Raw genomic sequence first — 21,800 nt, 5'->3', positions numbered from 1 at the left:
CCAGCTCCCTGCTTCAGAGTCCCCACCCACTTCCCTGAGAAAAGAGAAGCAAATGACAATAAACTCCTGGGGATTACTATTTCTAAGTTTCACACATTTTTATTTACTTTCTCTGATGGATAAGTTTTCCTTCTGGGCTTTTCTTTGCATTTGGTACAGGATGACTGTGGAACTAGACAAGGTAGTTTCACATCCTGGTCTGCTACTTACCAGTCTTGTGACCTTGGGCGATTGATTCAATCTCTCTCCTCTATAATGTAGAAACAGAAGCAGTACCTGCTTCATATGATAGATTGCAGAGTAAATGAGTTAATGCTTGTAAAGCCCATAGACCATCGCCTGAAAATATTGTAAGTACTTAATATATGTTATTGTTCTAAATGTTCTGTGATGAACACCTGTCACTTTTGAAATCGGGGAGAAAAAAAGAATATATTACTGTATATTTGTATGGATGTTGATATCTCTGTTTACCAGTTCTTACCTACTTTTCTTGGAAGACCAGAGGCCTCTATGTGCGCATTCCCACTCCTCCACCTGTACTCACTAACTCAGCCTCTAATTTATCACCTACAATTCTGACTCTTCAGTGTCCCCCTTCTCACTTCTGTCCTCATTCTCTCCTTTTCCATTGAATCAGCCTCAAATATGCTCAAATTATTGTCATCAAAAAAAAATAAAAAACAAACTGTCTCCCACCCCGCTGTTGTATGAAGTTGACTCTCTCCTGTCAGCTGCCCCTACCTTTCTCACCTCATATTACCCACCAAAATCAGACTTGCTCCCTACTACTGTTCTAATAAGCTCTTCTAGCATGGCTCCAGGATCACAATTACCAAATGGACATTTTTTTTTTTTTAAGTTCTCTTCTCTAGGACTTCTTTCAATAGCATTTTATGCTGTCTATTACCACCACCCTCTACTGATTAATTCATCATGACTTATTGAGCATTAACCATAAATGTTGTATTATGTAGAGTTTAGGTGCCAGGGATACAGTGATAAAGTCTGCCTTAGGTTGTGTTTCCCCAGGAAGCAGACCCAGAGACAGAAGTTCAGTGTAAGTCGTTTATTTGGAAAGAGATTCTGGAAACACTGGTAGGGGAGTGAGGAAGTAAACAGAGGAGAAAAAGCCAATATAGGTACATTCATGAGCAGGAAGGATAATTTGGCTCAGTCCTACTTTGGACCTCTCAGAGACAGCAGAATGGAAACTTCATCACTGTCCCTGACACGGGGCAGAGGAAAGGAAATATTCTGTCACCTCCCATCTGTCAGTAACTTCTCAGCTCCTCCAGCCTGCCTCACAAGAGGACCAGCATGCTTGAGGAAAAGCCTCAGACAGAACGTTGTGGAAGCTTGCAGTGAGAAGCTCTTGGTATCTATGGCAACAGGGGATATGTCAGGGGCACCAGCAGAGTCTGCTGCAAAGACAGGCAAGATTCATGTTCTGTGGAGCTTCCAGAGACAAATAACACAATGTGAGCAAAAAAATGAATAATGTAGGGGTGCCTGGGTGGCTCAGTCAGCTAAGCGTCCAACTCTGGCTTAGGTAATGATCTCACAGCTCGTGAGTTTGAGCCCTGCATCAGGCTGTGCTGACAGCTCAGAGACTGGAGCTTGCTTCAGATTTTGTCTCCCTCTCTCTCTGCCCCTCCCCCTGCTCACGCTCTGTCTCTCTCTCCTTCAAAAATAAACATTAAAAAAATTTTAATGAATAATGTAATTTCAGATACAGACACATATCATGAAGGAAATTAAACGGTGCGATGTGATGACCACTGGTGTTGGCAATGTGGGTTGAATTGTGTCCTTTCAGATGTTGGAGTCCTAACCCCCAGTACCTCAGAGTGTGACTATTTAGAAATTGTCCTTATGGAGGTAATCAAGTTGGACATCATTAGGGTGGTAATCCAATATGATGGGGTTCTTATGTAAAGGGGACACTTGGACACAGAGATTCACAAAGAGGGAGATGATGCGATGAGACACAAGAAGAAGACAGCCCCACAAAAGCCAAGGATCAGATTGTCCTTCACAGCCCTCAGGAGGAACCAACCATGATAGTACCTTCATTTTAGACTTATAACCTCCATAGGGTGAGACAATAAATGTCTGTCATGTAAGCCACCTGGTCTGTGACAACTTTGTTATGGCAGCCCTCACAAACTAATACAGTAGGTGTCTAATTAGATGGGGTGGTCAGGGAAGACCTCTCTTTGGAGGTAATATTTAAGCTGAGGCCTAACTAAAGGCAAGAGCCAGCCTTGCATAGGTCTGGGGCAGAGCACTTTAGACAAAGGGATAAGTAAATGCAATGGCCCAGAGGGAGAATGGATTTGGTATGTTTAAAGAACAGAGAAAAGACTTTGGTGTGGCTGGATTTAGTGAGCTGTAGTGGCAGAATGTGCAGATGGGGTCAGAGAACTGGACAGGGTTCTAATGTGGGTCCACTTAGGTCAAGATAAAGTTTGGATCATAGTCAAAGTACAATGAGAAACCATTGGAGGGTTTTAATCAGAGGAACGACATGATCTTATTCATGCTTTTGTAAAAGCATTCTGTCTGCTACATGGAGAATGGTCTAGGTAGAAGAAGAATAAGATCAGAACCAGGGAGGCCACTCAGAAATCTGTTGCAGTTGTCTAGGGGAGAGGTGTTAGCATCTAGGAGTCATGGGGTGCCTGTGGAAGAAAAAGAAGTGCAGACATTCATATATAATTAGGAGCTTAATTGATAAGACTTTCTGGTGGGAGGAGTTTGGGGAGGGGAGGTAATCAGAAAGGTATCTGTTTGCTTACTTGAGCAGCTGGGTGAATGGTGAGCTATTTACTGAGATGGGAAAGCCTGGGAGAAGAAAAGGTTGGGGTGAGAAGGGAGGAGAATCTCTCTTTCCTTTGCTTTCAGGATACTGCCCACTCCTGTTTTTCTCCAACTCTCTGACTCTTCTTCTTCTTCTTTTTTTTAAGTTTATTTATTTTGAGAGAGAGAGCATGCACGTGCGCAGGGGTGCACATGTACAGGGTTGGCTCTTGCCTTTAGTTAGACCTCAGCTTAAATATTACCTCCAAAGAGAGGTCTTCCCTGACCACCCCATCTAATTAGTAGACACCTACTCTATTAGTTTGTGAGGGTTACCATAACAAAGTTGTCACAGACCAGGTGGCTTACATGACAGACATTTATTGTCTCACCCTATGGAGGTTAGAAGTCTAAAATGAAGGTACTGTCATGGTTGGTTCCTCCTGAGGGCTGTGAAGGAGAATCTGACAGAGAGAGAGAATCCCAAGTAGGCTTCACGCTGTCAGTGCAGAGCCCGACGTGGGGCTCCATCCCACGAACCGCGAGATCATGACCTGAGCAGAAATCAAGAGTCAGACACTTAACTGACTGAGCCACCGAGGAGCCCCTGTGACCCTTCTTTCTGTTTTTCTTCTTGGTTCCTCTTTCTCTATTCACAGAAATGTTGGCCTTCCATTTTCCTTTATCCTTTCTTCTCATACTCTCCTTGGGTGATTTCATCCTTTCCCAAAACTCTGGTACCACCTCTATCCCAATCACTACCAATTGTACATAACCAGCCCAACCTCTCTTCAGAGTTTTCAGAACTACATTTTCAACTGCCTTATAGATTTCATACCTGGAAATTCAAACTAATGTGTCCAAGCCTCTCTAAACCCATCCATTCAGGCTTACCCTCAAATCTACTCATCTAGGTGTGTTCTCTGACTCAGCCAGTGGCTCAACCATACACCTTTCCTCTCTTGTTCTCATCTCCTCCCACATCTACCCCACATTCTTCCCTAAGCCCCATGATTGTTAAATGTAGTTATAAGAACTGTTACTGTGGAGCAGAAGAAAAAGCATTAAGAATTAGGATTTTAAACAGTGTGAATGGTTTATCTAGAATTGAAAATCTTTCAAGATAGTATTCTAAGGTAATGTGAAATATTGTGAGGTTATCTGAAATACTTCATGATTGGGAAACCTGCTTGATGAAAACATAAATTTACTAGAGGAGAGTAATGGGGAAGAGTTCTTAGGCCATAAATTAGGCATAAAACATTTAAGTACAGATTTTGTCACTAATTTACCATTTGTTCTTGGCTAATAAGTCATTTACCACATTTGTGTCTGAGTTTTCTAATTTATCAAATTGCTATGAAAATTAATCCCATTCCTATGCAACTCACAAGGATGTTTCACCATAAAGGAAAGAAGATTGTTATCATTAAAAGTGTCAGGGAGGAAATAGAATCAAATAGTATATTAAAATAATAACCCATCATGACCAAGTAGGGTTTAATCCCAGAAGTAAAAATAGTTTAATATTTAGATATCTATTAATATTACTACATTAACAGATAGAAGAAAATAAGTCATATAATTATTGAGAAATATGCCCAAAACCATTGGAAAATATTCAACATTAATTCATGACTTAAAATAAAAACCCTCTTATTAAGGTAAGCAACTTTTAATTTTTGGCTAGCTAGTTACATTTACTTTGTATTTCTCATAAATAGTAGGTTTAGGGTGAAGAGTATCAAAAGCCCTTGCTTTCAAAAATTGTTTTTTGCCCTTCCTTTTTGTTGCCATCGCTAAAGTGCCAGCAGCCAAAATGAAGTTCAATCCCTTTGTGACTTCTGACCAGAGCAAGAACCACAAAAGGCATTTCAATGCATCTTCCCACATTCGCAAGAAGAAGTCTTCCTCTCTCTCCAAAGAGCTGAGACAGAAGTACAAGGTTCATTCCATGCCCACCCGAAAGGATGATGAAGTACAGGTTGTGTGAGGACACTACAAAGGTCAGCAAATTGGCAAAGTAGTCCAGGTTTACTGGAAGAAATACATCATCTACCTTGAATGAGTACAGTGAGCGAAGGCAAATGGCATGCCTGTCCATGTGGGCATCATCCTAGCAAGGTGGTTATCACTAGACTAAAACTGGACAAAGACCACAAAAAGATCCTTGAAGGTAAAGGCAAATCTCATCAAGCAGGAAAGGAAAAGGGCAACTAAAGGGAAGAAACAATTGAGAAGATGCAGTACTAAAGTAATCTTATATACGGCTTTAAATAAAAACCGTTAAAATGAAAAAAATCCTTTTCAATTAAAAAAAAAAAACCTACCCAAAATACTTTTCAGTGGTAACAAGCATGGAAGAATAGAATTTGAAGTAGAATTTCATTATTTGAAATCATGTTAAAGGCTTATACTTGTTCCATTATTTTCTTTTTATGGATAGTATTGGTCACAGCCTTAATTTATTGATACACAGTCTTAGATCAGAAATGCAATCTCCCATAATAACTTTGTAAAAGAATACCTGTTCTGGGAATATGGATGAGCGCAACAGTAGAGAAGCAGGGACACATAATGAATTTTGATTTTTCTTTTCTTTTCTTTTCTTTAAAGAAATTGTCTGTAGACATTCCTATCCCTTTCCAGCTGACTATATCTAATTGGAACACAAAGACCGGTCATTCAGCTATCCCACCCCTGGCCTTTCCCATTGCTTCCACACCATGGAATGAATACTGCAGCCCTAAATCATTTCCACATCGCTGGTAGTGCAAGAAAGCTACCAGAGTTTATATTTATGTCTACTTTCTTCAGCGTAAAAGCAGATTGCCTATATTTCAAGCCATAGAATTACAGAGCATTATTATGGAAAGAAGTCTGAGAAACGCAGTCTAAACCAGTAGTTTTCAACCCTGGCTGCACGCTAGAATAACCAGAGGACTTTTAAACAATTAACAATGCTCTGACCTCACCCTCAGAGTCTAATTTAATTGGTCTAGTAAGAGACCCTGGCTTTGGTGGTGTTTTGTGTTTCTTCTTATTGAAGTATAATTAACATATAGTGTTATATTAGTTTAAGGTATAAGATATAATGATTCAACAATTCTATACATTATTTGGTGCTCTTCAAGGTAAGTGTACTCTTAATCCCTTTTATCGATTTCACCCATCCTCCTGCTTACCTACTCTCTGGCGACCACCTATTTGCGATCTGTATTTAAGAGTCTATTTTTTTTTCTTTATTCATTTGGGTTTTTTTTTCTTAAATTCTACATATGAATGAAATCATATGATATTTTTTTTTCTCTGATTGACTTATTTCACTTAGCATTCATTATACCCTCTAGGTCCATCCATAGATGAATGGATAAAGAAAATGTAGTATACATATACACACATATGTAATATACATATATTGGAATATTACTGGTCTTGGTAATTTTTAAAAGCTCTCCCAAGTGATTCTAACATATAAGTGCAGTTTTAAAACACTACTGTAGTTTTTTTTTGTTTTTTTTTTTAATGAGCAAACATAGACCCCGAGTGACCAGCTAGGTAATGGCAGATCTCATTGACTTATAGGTGATATTTATGTTATGAAGATTTCCAAAACTTGGAAATGAATCACAAAAGATGACTGTGTCAATTCAATGCCTCCCTAAAACATGGACTTAAGCCCACCCAAGGATCACTTTTTAAGACATGAGACATTTTAAAGACATGTTTAAGTCTGTAAAGGTTAGATGTTAATTTGTGAAAATGAATACTATATAAATGAGTTTTTGTATAATAGAAATAAAAATTATTTCTATTCATCTGAGAAGATAATCCCAAAGGTTATGATTTTATTTACCTATGGGACATGAACGAGTTTTGTATCTAATTTATCAATCCTATTCCAACATAATTTTCCATTTATATTCTCTCTTGATTTCTCTTGCTCGCTCTCTCTTTCTCTTTCCCTTCTAATACATCACTTACTTTCTCTGTGTTTCAGTTTCCTAACTGGCTTTATCATCTTTCTGGTTACTTCATTAATGAGAAATCAAACTTTGATACTTGCTCACTAAGTATTTATATGGAAATTACAAATATAAAATCATGAGAATTATGTTTTGACACTTGAAAATGTTGTAAATTTTATTAAGCTATCCTAAACCATTAAGAAGCTTTAATTCATCATTCAAGATGTAATTTATTCTGTTCTCCAAATATATTATTCATCAAACACATTCAGAAGCCATAAAATTGGAGAATTTTACTGCAGGCAAAGTAGAGTAACAAGAACCTAACTAATGCTCCCTTTTGGAAAAAAATAAAAAATAAAAATAAATAGGCAAAATATATGAGTCTACAGTTTTCAGATATTGGACACCAGGCAGCACAGGATAGTGATCCCTGAGGAAGGGAAGGAAACAAGGAGAGCTCTGTGATCATCCCAGCTTATTGCCTAGAAAGAGTTTCCAAGAGGCAGTGCAGGGAGGAGGGCTCCCCAAGTTGTGGAGTTGGAGCTAGAACTCAGGGATGCCAAGGCAGCTAGAGTTTCACAGGTGAGAGCTCCACAGAGAGAGCTTTAGCGATCTGAGAGAGTCTCCCTGGAATGTTCAGGTAGAAAGTGATCAGTATAAACATGTAAGGAAACTACCTGAGGCCAGGAAAAGAATTAGTGGGGAAAAAAAATACTGGTTGCTTACCTAAGACCGGAAATAGTTCCTGCTTCCACCAACCTGGGTGGAAAGTTTCCTATTTCACAGCCCATTGGGTGGAAGAATCAGTAGTTAGGGGAAAATCAGCCCTTGACTAGAAGCTGCTCTTGTCCCATCTAACAAGGCTTAAAAGCAAGCCTCAAAGGAATGCAAGTAATTGAGCTCAGAGCAAGCATCAAGAATATTTATAGGAATATAAAAATAACCAGCACCCAACAAGGTAATATTCACAATGTCTGACATTCAATCCAAAATTACCAGGCAGATTATATTTCTAAAATTTTGCCTCTGTGCGAGAAAGGATTATCAAGAAATTGCAATCTTCTAACAAAGTATTGTCAATCCGATGGATAGAAAGGAAACAAAACTGAATACAAAATTTTACTTGTCTGTAAAAAGTAAAAAGAGGAAGATTGTTTTTTATGTGACCATTAAGTGCAATTGACACTGAGGGTTTTTTTTTTTGTTTGTTTTAATAGGTCTATTGTGTTGCTATGGTTACAAGTTTGCATTAGCATTTTCACTAGGAAACGGTGTGGTCTGAACATTCCTCCCACTTTTTACATCTGCCCACTTGCTCCAGACAGTGATTTGGTAACCTGGCTTCCAGCCCTAGCCTCCTCCACCAACCCCAGTGAGTGCACATTTTTCATCCCCTTCTCAGAAAATTTTAGCTCCTCTGAGATGTGAAGTTAGGTTCTGGCTCCTACTCAGAATGCATATTGTCAAACCGCAAGACACTGATCAGCTTCCTTTGTGCAACTCAATAAACTTTTACCTCTTTGGCATGATCTATATGCATGAGATCACTATGAGATAATTCATTAATTTTAATAAGCTCTTTAAAAATGCATTTAGAAATAAATTTAATCACTACAGAAGATTTCCACTTTGAAATTCTGGGTGTTTTTCTTAAAGCAATCCTTGTAAGATAATTTTGCAGCTTCGTGATGAGTCTTCTTCTAAGTTTTACATGTTCATGTATCTTTCCATTCTTCCTCTCTCCTTCTCCTTTTCTGATCTCCTCCTCCCCTCTCTTTAACGACTTTTTCTTGTTACAGTTATTCCCATCATTCAAGCTTGTATCTCTGAAATTTGGTCCTCGAATCAGATTATTGGAATGTCTCCTAAGAAATAAAAAGGTAGTGGAGCACCTGAGTGGCTCAGTTGGTTAAGCATCTGACTCTTGATTTCAACTCAGGTCATGATCTCATGGTTTGTGAATTCGAGCCTCCCATCAGGCACTGACAGTGCAGAGACTGGGATTCTCTCTCTTTCCCTCCCTCTCTCACACTCGCTCTCTCTCAAAATAAATAAATAAATAAATAAACATTAAAAAAAGAAAGAAGGATAAAGGCAATAGGCAAAAAATTCGCAGGATTGGGCCTCCTGAAGACTGACTCAGTAACAGAAACTGAAGTTGGTCATCTTCAAGCATGGGAAGAGCTGCTAACCACTAACCTAGCTCAGGTTCTTACCATTTCTAATCAGTCTTTATTCCTGAACCCCCTCTCGAGCTTCCCTCCATACACCAACCATACATCTTTCTAAACTGCAGTCTGTCACTTGAAATCCTCCTGTGGATCCCTGTTGTCAATAAGATGATGTCCAACCTCCTTAAAATATCATTTGAGGCCTTTAGTGATCTGGATCCTGCCTCTTACTCTGACCTCAATGATCAGTGTTCATGCCCCTCCCTATCCACCCACCAGTCTCACCTCTCTCTCTCTCTCTCTCTCTCTCTCTCTCTTTCTCTCTCCTTCACCTAGCCACTCCAAATTCCCTATCACTCCCAGCTCCCCAGTGCACCATATTTTCCTATGGTACCATGCCTTTGCATGGGAGGCTTTCCTTTGTTCCTTGTTCCCCAACTGACACCAGCCCAGTGATATCAAATTACAATAATATAGTTTCAAGACTGATCTTTTATCCTAGAAAAGTGTGCATAACACTCTGTCTCATAGCTTCTGTTGTCTCTGATCTTTGCAGCCAAGTTTATTTATAACTGTGAATTGGAATTCTCTACAGTTGTGGTTTCATGATGTCAGATGCCAGCAGGAAACTGAACACTTAAATCAGTGATCCACATGTCTGAGAATATGTGAATGCTTAGCACTGTGTAGCTCTAGTCTAAGAAGCAATTAGTATTAACGGGTCCTTGGGTCACCACACTCTGAAATCTCCCAGTACTTTCAAATACATCATTGCATTCACTGGTCCTCTCATGGTGGCCATAGTGGCATTGCTCACATTCTGATGCTCTGCATAAGATGCTTTTAATGTGCAATAGTAGCACAAATTCAGGGATGCCTGGGTGGCTCACTCTGTTGAGCGTCAGACTTCGGCTCAGGTCACAATCTCGAAGTCTGTGAGTTCAAACCCCAAATTGGGCTTGCTGCTGTTGGCACAGAGCCCGATTCAGAGCCTCTGTCCCCCCTCTCTCTCTGTCCCTCCCCCACTCACTCGCACTCACTCACTCTCTCTCTCTCAAAATTAAATAAAACATTTTTAAAAAATTGTAGCACAAATTCAGATTGCCCAAGCCATGGGCTGGTATGTGGCAGGTTTAATACTCCCTCATACATGGTCCACTGCCTCGCTTGGCACATCTGACCAGTGACCGCAGGGCTATCCTAACCCAAATATATAAGAACTGTAATATCTTGGAAAACACACAAAACCACAAGTAACGAGACTTGAAATTAGACTGTCACTCTATTCCTCTACCTCCACGGTGTGACCTGGAAGTCATTTCCCCTTTCTGTGTCTCATTTATCTCATCTATAAAACTCATGAGTTAGACAAGACCATTGTTTCTTCAACTGGAATCCACAGACTGCCTGCATCAGAATCACCTGGGATGCTTTTTGGCAATACAGACACTCAGGACCCTCCCCCCTACTGAGTCACACTCCTTAGTGGGGGACGAAGAGAGCAGGGGGAGTCTAGAGAACAGGAGAAATCCAAAATCAACAGTTTAAATAGCTGAAGTAACTCCTATGCTACTAAAACTTGGGATCCACTGCAATAGATGATCATGTAAACGGTGGCTCTCTACCATGTTCCCACCATCTAGGTTGCTTTCTGTGGTAAGATGTGTTATAAAGAAAAAAAAAATCATTAATGAATTTTAAAAGCTAAGCTTAGCAGTGTATTTAGAATACAAAATTTAGAATCGTGTTTGAAAATTAACTGTAGGCAATTCAAGGTGATCATTATAAATTGCACCACTTCCATTCATTCATTTTCCCTTTTATTTGCTTGTGTGGGATAGCAACGCCTTCCAGGCCTTTCTTGAGTATGTGCATGGTCCTGTACAAGCATGTGGCCTTCCAGATTTGTTGGAATATGTCAGAGCTTTTCAGAACCTCCCAATTCACCAGTTTTTCCTCTTAAGTTTTGTGGTCAGCCTTGAAATGCTACAAGACTTACTGTTCTGAGATTCAGCTATTTTTCCTGAGTAAATACTCCTTGGATTATTGCAAACCTTTAGTTAATTTCCAGAGTTCTAAAAAAGGTTGATTTTGACAGTTTTTATTGCTCATAAAGAAGAGCAGATTTTTGGAGGTCTTTACACCCCTGATTTGTTTGTTTCTGTTTTTGTTTTACCCCATAGTCATCTCTGAATCCCACCCCAGCTAGGTGCAGATATAACCCCAGAATTTCAGGGCAGTTAAGCTCCCAGGAAATTCTCCACTATGGGTGACTGGACACAGTCCTTCAGACGGATGCTTCTGAGAGGCTTCTGTATGCTTTTCCAAAGTTCTGAGAGAATCTAGACCCCATTGCTTAAAGCAACAACCTCAATAATACACACTTATGTTAGCTTTTCCTCCCTCCCTGCCTCACTCTTTCCATTCCTTCACTCTTGTTTCAAAGAACTCTCTCCCAAATAACTCACACCCTGATCCTTGTCTCGGCCTCTGCTTCAGAGAGGACCCAAACTGAAACAGCTGTCTGTTCTGGTGAACTATGTATAGTTGTGGCACTTATAAATTACTGTAGTGCTTTACTTCACCAGTTTTCTGGGTTTTAATCAAATCTGAATACATTCACCAGGGGTATGTAGCACTCATGTGTATCCGAGAGTAAGAGAGGGATGAGCATTAAGAAAAGCTGTTCTAAAGCATTATGATTTCGGGGCACCTGGGTGGCTCAGTCAGCTAACCGACTTCAACTCAGGCCATGCTCTTGTGGTTCATGGGTTCAAGCCCCGCTTTGGGCTCTGTGCTGACAGCTTAGAGTCTGGAGCTTGCTTCTGTGTCTCCCTCTCTCTCTCTCTCTCTCTCTCTCTGTTTCTCCCCCACTCATGCTCTGCCTCTCAAAAATAATAAATAAACATAAAAATTTTTTAAACAAAGCATTATGATTTCTAGGACAGAAAAAGAACTGCCAACATTTGAATTTTGGGGTAAAAAGCAGATGTCTCCATATATTACAATCCTTTACTACCTAGACCAGATTTTATAACCAGAAAAGCAGCCTCCCTTACGCTAAGTATATCATGAAGTTAAACAGAATGAGGTCTGGGCAAGTTCTTTCTTGGTAGAGCTCTCAATCACCACAGGGCTTGATAATGATGATTATTATGCTAGCAACAACAGAAATGATAGTCCCTATGATTGACAGCTGACCATGCTGGGCACTCACTGTAACCACTACTCCAGCTATTAAGAGTTAGCACCTGATGGGAACATACATCTGAGTTGCCTTCTCTTATTAGGTGCCTGAAGGTCATAGTGTCCGTCTAAATTGGATTTGGAATTACATAAAATACATGTGTATTCCCAGACTTCCAAATGTCCTTTTAACTATATACAATCTCATTTGCAGTATCCTTCCATCTGGAGGCTCTTGTTACTATTCCAAATGGCCATGGGATGCATTAGCCACTGGGACACATGTTTGCTATTACCAGGTGCTCATAGAACAACTGCCCCTAGCAGTTCCTAGCGAGAAACCAACAACAGAATCTGGAGGGATTGGAGAGGTCCACAACATCACTTCTAGTGTGGGTAGGAGGTGATTCCTCTGCCAGCAAAAAGTTTTCATCTACCACTGGGCCTGTCTAGTGGCAGTCACGCGGCCCTGATACAGGGACTAAAGGCATCTTTCAATTAAGGATTTGACACAGACAATAAAAATTACTGCAAAAACTGTAGACAAATACTGAATCTACTTTGTGGGATATAATACACAGTTCTGTACACTGTTAATTACAAATAGTATCTAATACACTCTGATGCCTTCTTAGTAAAATGGTTGTGAAACCTTCTGTCAGGAGTAGTTAGCACTAAGCTAGGCACCTAATAAGAATGATAATGACAACAACAGATTCTATTATTTTAGTACCTGTTATATGCCAGGACCTTCACGTTCATTATCCCTAGCCTTCAGAGATACACTGTAGGCAGTAATCCATAAGATCCCTATTTTACACATGAGAAAACCGCCATTCCGAGAGGTTAACTTGTCTAACTTAGTATATGATATTTGAATGAATTAATATTTTTGTATGAATGAATAAATGACAATGAATAAGTGAAATTAACTAATTAAATGAAAGGGGAATTGGGATGCTCTAGAGCTGGTCCAGTAATGCTTCTATTTTTGTCATACTGGGTCACAAATAATATCTTTTTTTTTTTTTTTTTTTTTTTTTTGCTTCTCTTTAATACTTCCTGCCAGGCTGGTATTTTCCTGATAGTGGATCCAAAATACTATTATCACAGTATTGTCATATTTTCCTGTCTGCAATTTCTTATAGTTGTTTTTTGCCCCTTACTAAAAACATATGTATTTCTGCCTTTCTGTAATGTTTCACCAACTGTGTAATGCCACAAAGGGTGAAAGAATGACTCTAACAACCTCCACAATATGCTTACAAATATTTTGTGTCAAAATACTTTTGCACTTGAATTAGAAAAGGTGTTAAGTTTCTTGATTTCTTTTTTCATTATAAAAATACATGCTAATTACAGAAAGTCTGACAAAACAAAATAGAATAACTTTTTATGAATATATATGGTATCATTTTTGAAAGACAAGCATTGTTAGCAGTAGTGTGCTAGATTTCCTTCCTGCCTAGGCTTTTTTTGTTTCTCTTACTTAACTTTAAAAGGTTTTAGCTATTACATACTCTTCTTAAGCATCATTTTGAATAACAACATAAAAAAAGATAACTACTACAGTGTCATTTGGAAAATAGTCTATATGTCCATCAACTGGAGAATTTAAGCATTTAATGCAAAAAATTGAAAGCATTTAATGCAAAATTGAGGCTTGAAAGTATTTAATGCAAAAAAATTTCAAAATTTAGATTTAGGTTTATTTCCTTAGGTGTAGTCTTACTATATGTATATATCATACTCATGTATTACATGATTATTTCTATACATATATGTATAGAAAGACATATACATATATGATTACATGATTACATTTCTATACATATAAATAAATATATGTAAACTATTCTTAGATATGATTCTTCATCCTAAAATTCATAAGCTCTTTCCCTGACAGCTTTGTGGTCTTTCTCTGACCATTGAATATTATCTTAACTTTAACAGGTTTGGTAAAATCCATTTGGTAAAAATCCATTGGTTTCCTCACTAATATTTTTCTACTCAACTATTTCATATTCACAACTGTTCAAGCTTCCTACCTTGAGTATGAGAGAAAAGATGGCAGGTTTCACTAAAGTCTTTTTGATTCTAAAGCCAACTAAGAATCAAAGTTTTCCATGTTTTTCCATGTTTTTTCCATGTTTAATGCAACAAGTGAAACAACACCGTTCCAAAGCATATGAAAACAAAGCTAATTATATCCCTCCTGCCCCTATCTCTCCACTTCCACCCCCTGAGGTGCCAAGACTAGCAACCCAGTGTGCATCCTTCCACGTTTTCCTTTTTCCTGGTTCATGATATTGGCACAGCATACACAAAGATACATGTTGGAAATTCTTACTGAAATACTTCCAGATGAAATCATATGGCATTTGGGATTTGCTTAAAAATATTCATTTGCTTGAATATTTGTTTATAGGTAAATACACACACATTTATTTTTACATAAATAGCATTACATTTTACACATTGGACCATTTTAGGAAAGTTTTTTTGTTTGCTTTTGCTTTTTTTTTTAACTTGCTTCTGTCCCTCATCCCATCCTCTCTCCACTCACCCTGACTCAATTTCCAACTTTACAGCTCATGTTAACATTAAGGCTCACCCCTCTTTATTTTTCACATACATACAGCCATATACAAGCAAATTTGTGCATATACATATATGTAAATATTCATAAATTATCAGATTTATAGTAGGATTTTAGCAGTGTTTGCTACTTGTAATTATAGTTGCTATTAATTCTTAGAAAACAGAAATTGTTATATTTAAATAATCTCATTTTATTCCTATTTTGCTTGTAGTTTTTATTAGGAACCAATGTTATCAAATGTCTTTTCAGCACTTATTGATATCATATTTTTTTCTCTTTCAATTTATTATTGAAATAATCACCCTCATACTCATAAAATAAATTTTATATGATGATAGTGTGTTATTATTGTGATACACTGCTGGGTTCTATGTGCTATTTTATTACATTGCTTGTACTATATCAAGTTTTGGTATTAACATTATGTTGACATCATAAGAATTTTTCCATCATTTTCTATGGTCTGGAATAGTTATATAATACTGAAAATACCTGTTATTTTTTTTTTTTTTATTTTTAACATTTACTTATTTTTGGGAGACAGAGATAGAGCATGAGCAGGGGAGGGGCAGAGAGAGAAGGAGACACAGAATCTGAAGCAGGCTCCAGGCTCTGAGCTGTCAGCACAGAGCCTGATGCAGGGCTCAAACCCATGAACCGTGAGATCATGACCTGAGCTGAAGTCAGATGCTTCATGGACTAAGCTACTCAGGTGCCCTGAAAATACCTGTTATTTAAAGGCTAAATAGAACTCAGCTATAAAAACATCCCATCCTAAAGCCTTTTTGTAAATCGTAGGCCTACAATTACCTAGCCTAAATCTTCTATGGCAGCATTTCCTAAGTTCACTGATAATAGAAATCAGTGCAGGCTCTTGATAAATACAGAAATTATTGGGCCCTGACCTAATAATAGACTTGAGATTCTGGTTCATCAGATCTGGGATACAATCAGTTGTAGGAATTTATAGTTTTAGCAAGCACAGTTGATTTGTATCATAACTCTATAGTAATTAGTCTAATCAAGTTTCCCAATTAATTTTGAATTAATTTGGGTAATTCTATTTTTCTAGAAAATTATTTCTTCTAAGTTTGCAAATTTGTTGCACTTGAGTTATTTGGCATTATCTTGCAATTCTTTCAATCTCGTACATTTCCGTGGTTATGCTTCCTGTCTCATTTCCAATTTCACATATTTTTGCTCTCTTTTTTCCTTAATCAAATCTTCATGAACTTATCTATTTTACCAACTTTTACAAAGAACCAATTTTCAGAATTATTTAGTCTCTGTGTCATTTTAAAATTTCTGTTTCATTAATTTCAACCTTCCTCCATATTAGTTTCCTCTTAGGTTGTACACATTCAGATAGTTTATGATTATCCACTTTTATTGAACTACATATGTGTGTATATATATATATATATATATATATATATATATATATAGCAAGATTCCTACCTTACCACTGTTTTCTCCCCTGAACATCTTTTTTTTTTAGTTTTTTTTAGAGTCTATTTATTTATTTCAAGAGAAAGCGCATGCATGCAGGGGAGGGACAGAGAGAGAGGGAGAGAGAGAATCCCAAGCAGGCTCCATGCTGTCAGCACAGAGCCCAGCGCGGGACTCCATCCCATGCGCCAAGAGATCATGACCTGAGCCAAAATCAAGAGTCCATTGCTTAACCTACTGAGCCACCCAGGAGTCTCTCCCCTGAATATATTTTCCTTTCTTGAAGTCTTTATTTATTGTTTGCTTAAAGTCTTTCCTTTAGCAAATTCCTCAGATTTTGTTTAAGTCTGCTGTGATTCTTTTATTTACTCTTCTCTATGGCTGCTGGCCCTTGAGATATAGTGTTATTTTCCTTTGTCCTTGAGGATACTGTAGCACTAGAATCTTGAGAGTGGTGAAAGCAGAGGGGTCTCTGACTGTGTGGTCCATTGTATTGAAGAAAAGGTTTTCAATCCCTTTCTGAAAAATTGAGAGGATGCCTACCTTCTCTGTGGGAGAAAAACAGCCTTCTTTGTCTTCCTGGGGAACAAAAAGACAGGCACACTCATGCTGGCTAATGTCAACCTTCTCCCTGAGTGCTTGGGGGTATCCGTGGGCCAAGCCCTCCCCAGGAACTGTAGCTTTCAAACTGTCCCCAGGCTTTCTCTGGGCTTTATCTGGCTTTAGAGTGGTAGGGGGAATGGAAGCTTGGCCTCCAAGCCCTAGCTCCCAGTTAACCCAGGAGAAGTTTTAGCTTGGAGTTATCAGCAGTAAGGTGGACTTTCTCAGACATCATCTCCCAGTATCCCCTATGCCATGTTTAAGATATATCTTGATTATGTAAGTTCTGAAAACATTTATAGTTGTCACAGATATGTATTCCTCCTTTGGGTGGCCCCATCCCAAACCCACCATGTCCAACTCCACCTCCTCCAAGAGCAGTCCTGTTCATTCAAGGAACCAGTAAATCCAACTCCAAGGTATATATGGTCCAGAAAGTATCATGGATATTTATATATATATTTTTTTTATCTGAACAGCTTTCCTCTGGGAGATAATCCCCTACTGTCTATATCTTGAAGTGAAACTAAAAGAACTGAATATACTCAACTCAGCCATGAAAGACAAATTAAAGGGTGCAGGTTCTACCAATCAGATGCTTTTATCAGAGACTTTGACTCTTGCTGGTGACACAAAGATCTAGGGATGGCTGAGAAGTTGTACGTGGTGACAGTGCCAGCATCATGAGTCCAGTGAGGGTGGCATTAAGACGTGGTGAGACTCTGGCCATGTTTACTGCAGCCAAGTCTCTCTTGGTTCCTGTCTATTTTCCAAGCCTAAGCCCAAGTTTTTAGACCTTCTATTGATTCTGTGAGTTGCCTGCCAATTTATTTTTCATTTAAGTTAGCTGGGGTTAATTTCTGATGCTTATAACCAAAAACCCTGCTGGATCCACAATGCCAGAAAACTCCCCTATATCTAGGAACAGGTTAAACAGCTATACCTCAAACCAGATCACCTTCATTCAAATCCAGGATGGCATACTACACGAGTAGCTATGGTTTTAGCCAATTCTAAGTAACACCAGTTTCTCATCACTATCTCTTTAAATCCTACCCTACCCTACACTCACTCCTATCTTCCAGTGACTATAATCCCTGGAATGACCAACAGTCCTCTCCTGAAATGCAGCCAGATTAGATCACAAAAATAAGAAAATCCAAAATTTCAGATGACTTTTTTTTTTGCTCATATTTTTATTTTAGGATGAGAATCATATGATTTTGTAATAACGTCCTCTGGGATATCATTGGCTTTAGTGCAAGAATATACAAAATATTATGATAATAAAATATTAGGTTGAAACTGGATAAAGCAATCTGACAAAGGTTATCAGCGATTATTTGGTAAAATTTTTATTTGGTCCACATAATTTTCTTAGATTTGTGTACTTTTATTAAGATCATAATTCATTTACTCGTAACTCACTTCTGTTTTTTCCTCCAATATACCTAAGAAAATACCAAATGACTAGTCAAATACTTCAGCACCAAAAATATTAGAAAATGAGAACAGTCAATTTGTTCATTTCTAACATGAGCCTTCTCATCCTACAGCACCACCTCAATACAAACCAAAAGAGATAGTTTCCCTAAATGTGGATTAGTGCATACAGGGTGTATTTGATTTTCTAATTAATTGTGTGCCTGTAAGAGACATGGACTAGAGAACGTCCAATTCTCCATACGCATTGGTTTTGACCTTTAATATCTTCTGGTTTTCAGGGAAATAAATAAACAAATAAACAAAGTAAACTTGATCCACCTTTATCTTTGCCAAAATCATGAGACCGCTTTTAATTTTCTGGCTCTATATGACAGAAATTTCTGGTTCTGATTCAACTTGCTGGAAAAGTAGATCTCATATTTATTTCCTAACACATCGCCTTTATTGAGTCACGTTTTGTCTATTTGAACATATGTTAATTATGTGATACTCTTCTAACTTTCATAAATTCTATTTCTGCCTCCACAGGGAAGTACCCCAAAGCATTTGCAAGATCTATGCATTTCCATTGGTGGCTAAGTCTGTCTCCTTTGGAGAATTTCTCCTTTGTTCATCCTTTTCATTTCCACCCTTTGGTTCTAGACCTAGATTGTGACCTATCCTTCTGTAAGGTTCAGCATGTTTCCTCTGATCCTGGTGCTGCACCAAGTTCTTAATGAGTATCATCTCATTTCAGCCTCACAACTCCATAGCTTTCTTCATTGTACAGATGATGATCCAAAAATGATAATTAGGCAACTTGCCCAAGACCACACAGTGAGTTAGCTGAACTGAGACCGGAATCTTGGTCTAATTTCATCTGTGCTTTAACTACTATGCATATTGCCACTTTTGGCTAAGCTGCACGCATGCCATTCCCACCAGAGAAGACAAAAAAGGAAGCATTTTCCTTCAGCTAATTACTTGGTTTTACTGTCATTATCCAGGAGAGACCTCAGTACATCATTGGCCCTGCTTCTAATTACTGTTCCAATGTAGCTCAATATCAACTATATCAAAAACATCATATTTGGTAGATGACCCCTTCTCTAATATTTAATGGTCTTATGGCTAACTATCTTATAAAGCAAGTCAAGTCAGGACATCTCAGTGTATATTTTGTAATCCATTTATATTGGAGATTTCTCTAGAAAGTTGAAAGTCTCAAAGAGAGATATTCTCTGTACACTATTAAGCTTTAAAAGTTTTGAGAACTAAAATCATTATGGTCATGATCTAAGCCTCTGGCTATTTAAATCTAAATTAATTTAAATTATATACAATTAAAAGTCCAATCTATCAATTATTCTAGTCATGTTTAAAGTGCTCGATAGCTACATGTAGCAAGTGGCTACAAAATCAAGCAGCACAGGCAGCACAGATATAGCATATTTCCATCATTGCAGAAAGTTCTATTGGATAGCTCTGGGTCTAAAGCACATACCTTTGGGGGCTTGGCAGTTGTCTCAGAAAATTGAGACTCTATATTATGTTTCTATAATTTCTTATTCAACTTATAAAATAGCCTCTTTATACTAAACATATATTTTGGTACATTTCTAAGTTTTCTTAAATTTTTTTAATGTTTGTTTATTTTTGAAAGACAGAGCATGAGTGGGGGAAAGGCCGAGATAGAGGGAGACAACAGAATCCAAAGCAGGCTCCAGGCTTGAGGCTGTCAACACAGAGCCCGACATGGGGCTCGAACCCACAGACTGCCAGATCATGACCCGAGCCGAAGTCGGATGCTCAACCAACTAAGCCACCCAGGTGCTCCACGTTCCTAATTATAAGATGATCTGACAAGTCTTATTCTGTTGGAGTGAGTTAGAACTTGATCAATGAGGTCAGAGTCAGCAGATCTGTTAGCACAAAGCTGGTTTCTCAGTTAGGATTTTCAGCATTCAAATGATCCCAAAATAATAGTAGCTATAATAAAATAGCTATTTATTTATGTCTCATATAAATGAAGTGTGAATATAAAAGGTCTTAGGCAGGTATGACCCTCTCTATGGTGTCAGAATCCCAGGTCCTTCTGTTTTTGCACTGCATTGTCCAAGACAACTTGCCATTCCATCCACATTCCAGACTCCACAAAAGAAGAAAAGTAGGGCATATTCTTGCCCTTTAAGAATATTTCCACGAGTTTACAAATTACTTCTGCTTACATCCTATTGGCCATAATTTAGTCACATAGCTATATTCTAGGTATCCCTATACTCAGCTAAAAATTCTGTTGCTGTGAAAAAAGGGGTAAGTGACCATTGGTGCAATAGAAATCTCTTCACAGTTAATGAATAAAACTTCCTATGGAAAATAAAGTTTTCTACTTAACAGTTTTCTTCATTGAGGATTCTATGAATATAATTTTTTATTTCAAGTATTCAAACCCTCAAAATTATAAGCCAGCAATCCTTGAAACCATTAAAATCTCAATACTTTAGGAAAATTATTTACTTCTATTAAAGAGAAAATAGAAACTCAATGCTAAGAAACAAAATAGGAATTAAATTAACCCAAATTTTATGGTGCTGATAGGCAAATATTTTCTAACATACTTTATCTTTCAAAACAAGATGTTAAGAAGCCAACTCAATATTTTGTGTTCCCAGAGCACCTATATCAACAGTTCTTCATTATTTCAAGGGTCCTGTTACTTACTAAATATTTCCAATTTCTGATTTCAGCTGAATTTTAATCAAGCTGAATGAACGACTTTGGGGTTTGTGTTTTTCTTTTATTTCTGTAATTATCTATTCTTCTGTGTGCTGGAATTGAGCCCAAATTGTTTTAAAAGAACATGTAGAAGCTCTTTATACAAACCAGTATTCTCCCCTCACACATGTTTAGAGAAGGGAATGACTATCTATTTAGATATAGACCCTCAGTGAGTTTCTCTGGTTCCTCGTTGCCTTAAAGGAAATGGCTAACATAAAATATCTTTACTTACCCACATAACCTAGAATTCACAGCTGTTCAAGAAGTAATATTTGTGAAAGACCTCTTCACTGCACTGAATACACTAAAAATTTATCGTCAAATTAAATCAAACCATCTGAAATTTGCACACTGTGTTTTGCCCCTCGTAGAGTTAATTTTACTGATGCAAGTCTTAGCATTGTGCCATAGTCCGATATTAAAACATGTTATAAAGAACTGCCCTGTGAAACTTGTTATTATAGTTACAGTAAAGATACTAAGAATGGTGTCAAAACATTATTCACTGACTTGCCCTGTGATTCATAAAAAATTATTTTTGTACCTCATAAAGAGCCATAGGTGGGATCCGGCACAGTTTGAGCTCAGCTGCTCATACACCTCGGCCACAGGGTCATTGTCAAGATGATGACTTTAAATGCTGTGTATAGAACATATGTTTAGAAATCAGAGCCTTTGTCCCTAGAATAAACCCCAGACATGGCCACCTAAACATACTTTTGAAATTACCTCTGTGGAGGGACTTCTGGGTGACTCGGGTGGTTAAGCGTCCACTCTTGATTTCGGCTCAGTTCATGATCTCAGGGTTTCAGGAGT

General features: G+C 38.0%; 1 protein-coding gene and 1 pseudogene across 1 annotated transcript in view; one reads left to right on the top strand and one right to left on the bottom strand.

Annotated features, from left to right (window-relative positions):
- The window catches only part of CTLA4 (cytotoxic T-lymphocyte associated protein 4), a 78,675-nt gene extending 57,110 nt beyond the window's left edge, over window positions 1-21,565 (bottom strand). The window contains exon 1 of the mRNA XM_015540987.2: window positions 21,529-21,565. The gene's annotated coding sequence lies outside the window, so the exon portion shown is untranslated. The remainder of the gene's footprint in view (window positions 1-21,528) is intronic.
- Window positions 4,622-5,055, top strand: LOC107180343 (annotated as a pseudogene).
- Window positions 21,566-21,800: the final 235 nt, after the last annotated feature.

This window comes from Panthera tigris, chromosome C1, assembly GCF_018350195.1.
Source record: "Panthera tigris isolate Pti1 chromosome C1, P.tigris_Pti1_mat1.1, whole genome shotgun sequence".
NCBI lineage: Eukaryota > Metazoa > Chordata > Mammalia > Carnivora > Felidae > Panthera > Panthera tigris.
The sequence above is the reverse complement of the archived record's forward strand: the minus strand, read 5'-3'. Positions and strand labels throughout refer to the sequence as shown.